This window comes from Haplochromis burtoni, unplaced genomic scaffold (genome assembly GCF_018398535.1).
Source record: "Haplochromis burtoni strain Fernald_Lab_line unplaced genomic scaffold, NCSU_Asbu1 Contig_2150, whole genome shotgun sequence".
Classification (NCBI taxonomy): Eukaryota; Metazoa; Chordata; class Actinopteri; order Cichliformes; family Cichlidae; genus Haplochromis; species Haplochromis burtoni.
Genome location: NW_024584511.1, coordinates 7,257 through 12,348, shown reverse-complemented (window position 1 = coordinate 12,348; position 5,092 = coordinate 7,257). Strand labels below are relative to the sequence as shown.

Genomic DNA, 5,092 nt, shown 5'->3' with positions numbered 1-5,092 from the left:
CATACTCGCCTGATACGGGGGCCAAGTGGGCAGGGGTGCTATGAGGGGAGGGAACACACTGGCTCTGGAAATTAAAGGAGTGTAAGCTGCTTCCTTCATTGCATCTTATATTAAACTATCTCACTTCTGATTCTTTCCTAGAATAATTTCACATATGGCACTTTGTGTATGTGTGTTTTCTATTCATTAATGTAATTGTCAGTTATTTTCTCTCTTTATTTTACTTTTTTATCTGTTTGTTTGTGACGTTCTACTTTAGTTCTACTAAATCTTGATGTAAAAACAATACCCCCTCTTTCACGCACACACTCTGCAGTTTGCCTACGCACACACTTCTCTCTCAGACTTCCTCTGTTCACACACTCGCCTATGAGTTATTATTAGTTATTTATTATTTTGTACAAATCACACAGAATCATTCAAATCGAGTACTCACAGCATTCACACACTTAGAATCACTCAAAATACGCTTTCCTAAGAGTATTTTATCAAACATGCTTTCAAGAATCAGAAAGAGGAAGTAGACAACACTCAGTAACTGCGTCTGTCCTCTTAAAAGAGAAGAGAAATAAACACATATGGGACAATTCTCCCCATCTTAGACAAAATGTGACCTTAAATGTCCTTTTCTAAGTCATGTTCTTCTCTATACACAACTCTTGGCCTCCAGGGCATAACCTTTGGACTTGTAACTCTGATATAAGTCCACACAGTACAGAGAACCTGCAAGTTCAGTTTTTTCTTTTTTAAATTCTCCACACACTTGAAGAACTGTTTGTCATTTATCTGCCCAAGAACTTCATCAAATGGACCTCGCCGGGTCCAGTAATCTTCAGCACATGTATCTCACCGCTGCCAGTGAGGATTTAAAACAGTTTCTTGTCAGCATTCACTTATCAAATGGACCGCAGCCGATCCAGCAATATCGACACAATTGTGTATCCTCATGTACACAACTTAATCTTCACTTGTATCACAGCACATCTAGTAATATCTTCAGAATTACTTCATCATAGTAAACATTGATTTTCCTTTAAAATCAATTTACCATCAGAACTCAAGATCACAGCTGACTCGATTCTCTGAAATCCTGAGTCAGTTAAACACCTTGCTCAACTCAAGGTGTCCTTTTCTCGGACTTCCTCGTCCGAACTCACTCTTTTTACCCCGGCATGCGCATTCAGAAGATCCCCTTCTCACTGTAATTCAATTCTCATAGACCCAAAAGTAAGCATATTATTTCCCTAGTCAAAAGTGAAACCGTTCCTCACACAGTAATTCTTAATCCAACCTTAAAGTGAGACAAACACCCTTCGTGTTTTGAAACTAAAAGAGTAAGGAATTCTTCCAGGATCATTTATCAACATCCAAACCAACACAGTCTGCATTGATTATTTTTCTGGACCTCAGCGGATCCACCAAAATTCATGTAAGTATATCAACCATTCACCGATTTATTTCTTCCTCAGACCACGCCGGATCTGTTAATATCAACAAAGCTGCACACTCAGAATTGTACAGCTGATTCTTCCCATCAGACCGCGCCGGATCTGTTACTTCAGCACAATAAACACTGATTTTCCTTCAAAATCAGTTTACCAAGAGCCACAAAACCATTTCTGACTCGATTTTCTGAACTTCTGTGTCACTTAAACATCCTGACAGCACCAGGTGTTTTCTGTCGGACTTCCTCTTTGAAGATCAAGTATAGAGGCTGTCTGTCCTGCAAAGTTTTTTGTTGGGCAGCACATAATTTCTCCACATATTTCCTTACAGCTTTGAATTCTTTATCTGCTGCTTTAGTTGTTCTTGAACAAGACATGTGGATGGCTTTGCTCAGCTCCTCCAGCTGATCATTTAGTGGCTTATATAGCCTTGGTCCACTAGATGTCATAGTTGAGCTCTCCATTTTGGTTCCTCTGAGATTTTCCCGAAATGGCCGCTATATGACTCCTCCTTGCAAGCTCCTTGAGGCGACTTCCCTATTTCTTTATCAGATGTCCTGCAGCCACCGAACAGTCACTTCCTCCTTCCGTCAGAAGCGCTGTGGCAGCCCGAGCAGTCACTTCCTCTTTTCGTACCCTGCTTGATATAACCAGCACTGGGTCAGAACAGCATTTGCTTCATAAATTCTCAAAACAGCCACAATTATCAGCGCTACAAAATAAACACACCACACCAGCTGCAACTCTTGCTCTAAAAACCAAGCACAGAGCTTTTATACTTCATGCAACTTGTAGACCGATCCTCAGTAAAAAGAGGAAGTGCGGGCCAACCCAAAAACTGCGCAGTTGTATAGTTCAGTTACCTTAGACCTGCACAAAGTTAAAAACAATTCTCTTCTCTTTCTGTTAAAGTCAAACTCACACCGTTCAGCAAGGCCTGTTATTTTAAATCACCAGACAAGCAACGTTATTCTTTTAATCTTAAAGAGGCCTACAGTGCATGTTTCTTCTCCTGTTCAAAGGGGAAGTAAAAAGGGGAAGTAGGCTGCACCCAGTAGCTCTTACTGACACTTTACTTTCGCCAGAGAGAAAAGAAAGGAAAAGAGACTTTTAAAAAGCCTCACACAGCCAGCCTGCAGGCAGCACTTTAATTACTTCAGATGGTTTCTTACGTCACTGTTTTCAACTTTAACTCGTGGATCACAGCTGATCCGGATATGGAGCGGCGGAGCTCCCCTCAGACACTACTAGTCGTTCTCTGATTCGGCAACGCGTAATCTACCCTGTCTATTGATACTGAATTTCAAACTCATTAAATGCACGCTCGCAGAAGGAAGAAAATGCCCTCTCTGCCTTCTGTACATTACCAAGCATCTAAATCTAAGGAAACACCGGAACAAAAAGCTAGGTAAGTCTGACCGTCTTATTTCTGCAGCCACTGTAAAACCACAAGGTGTTTCTTCCGTTTCACCACAACATATACATTTCATGTAAAGAAGATCCCCTGTACGTGAATATTCAATTTGGCACAATCCCGAAATGAGCATGCCTTTCTCTAGATACGGATGAAACTACTACAGCCCCTGCAGCATTATTATCAAAATTACTTCAACACATAAACCTTGACTTGCTTCAAACTCAGTTTACTGTGCCCCTCAAGCTCACAGCTGGCTTGAGTCTGTTAAATCACATGTCAACTCCTCGGACCTCTGCGTCCGGTATTACTCTTTTCTCACAAATAAGTGTCTCTCAAAATGATCCTCTGATCATAACCTATTTTAAAACCAAGGTCCCAAGTCTTGGTAGATGGTCAATCTCCAGTACGGCCACGCTCACAGTATTTTATTATCAGACTTCTCACTTTTAATAATCAGCTCACTTCACTACAAAACCTCAAGCTCACGGCTTGGCCTGAGTTTCTCTTCAATCATATATCAACACCTCGGACCTTCTTGTCCGGTATTTATTCTCAACACATGTCACTTCAAACTCAATTACTGTGCCCCTCAAGCTCACGGCTGGCTTGAGTCTCTTAAATCATATGTCAACTCCTCGGACTTCTGTCCGGCATTTACTCTTAAAACATGTATTTATTAAGTGTCTCTCAAGATGATCCTCTGCGATCACCAGGGCTATATCTGAGGCCACAAAGTCTCAGCGGGGCCCCACCCCTAGTTTAATACCCAGGAAACGTCTTTCCCGGGGGTGGAATCCTTCGGTTCCGTGACTTTAGACACTTCTTAATCCCTTTATTCCTTACACACAAATCAGTCTCTCTTCTCTATTTCTTCAACAACGACGTCTCAAGTTACTTTTAGCTCAGTACTGCTTTTTCCTAGTTTCCGTGAATGCAACAATTCTCTCAAGTTTCACTTTCGTTGCAAATAAAGATTCTATTTTAAACAAAACTCAAAACAGAGATCAACGGATGACCACTTGACTACTTGTTTTAGAATTATACTCCAATACAGCACAATTTCTGTTTAAGAGGTTTGTGCCTTACCTTTTTATTCTGTGGGCCCAATAGTCAAAGTGATCACCGTGATGTCTGCCGTCCGATTCACTGATCCGGCCTCAACCTCCGCCGACAACAAACACCTGAACCTCGTTCTACTGATCCTCAGTTGCCCGCATCCTCCACCAAATGCTGCGAGATCGATCAACTTTAGACCAGACAACAAACTACGGAGGCTCCGGAAAAGTGCAATCAAACGATGAGTTTTATTATCACAGGAGAACAACCAACCGTCAGCATACGGAATGGGTTGCTCTGACAAGAATACATTGGGTTCTGGTTTTATAGGATAAAATATCACACCTACGTCAATACAGTTCAAAAATACATGGTGACAGACGGGCAAAAGTTCAACCCGTGCAGACAAGGGTACATCACGTACATATAACCTTACACCGACATATAACTTCTCCTTTCTACATTACTTGCCTTTTAAGGTAATAACTTCAGGTCTTAGCATCTCTGAGAGCTAATAATGGACCCTCGTCATTAATCACTAAGTAGAGTACTTTGCAGCCAGTCTCAAACTGAAGCAGAAGACGCTTAGGCCTTCGCTCAGACCTGCTACTAGATTAATATGTGTATCGTAAGCGTGCATGCAATTAACCTGCTATGTTCTCATCTCCCCTCAGCATGTATCATCTGGACACTCTCACCAGTGAAGCTTAAAACCTTCTAGAATGGAACATCAACTCTAACCAAGCACATTTATGCATTGTGTATAAAATGAACTCAACCTATAAAAATAGAAAGGTCAATGTGATGACAGACATATTCAATGCAATATAAACCCTGTAGGAAATATTACTGATAAATGATACTGTGAAACATGTTATTAATACATTCTTCATAAGGCAAATTATATGGTAGCAATAAAAGAATCTCTGAATCCCAACAACATTAATAAATTAATGAGTGTGACTATAAATCCAGAGAGCTAATGACTTTTATCCTCTGATGACACTACTTTCCTGAATTTGTAGTGCACAACATTTGACACTTCAACCTAGTACTGTGACTTAAGAGTTTTGTACAGTGGTGATGCTAACGACCTCAGGGAGGTAATCAGGTGACCTCTTAAGAAGTATATAAGTGTATAAGAATCTTTGTGTTCATATTGGTAACATGTTTA

The 5,092-nt window shown here is 40.8% G+C and overlaps 1 long non-coding RNA gene across 1 annotated transcript; it reads left to right on the top strand.

The window, feature by feature from the left end:
• Positions 1–2,527: 2,527 nt before the first annotated feature.
• LOC121813648 lies at positions 2,528–4,858 on the top strand. Its single transcript, XR_006053807.1, has 2 exons — positions 2,528–2,853; positions 3,973–4,858. It is a non-coding gene; the product is annotated as an uncharacterized LOC121813648 (long non-coding RNA).
• Positions 4,859–5,092: the final 234 nt, after the last annotated feature.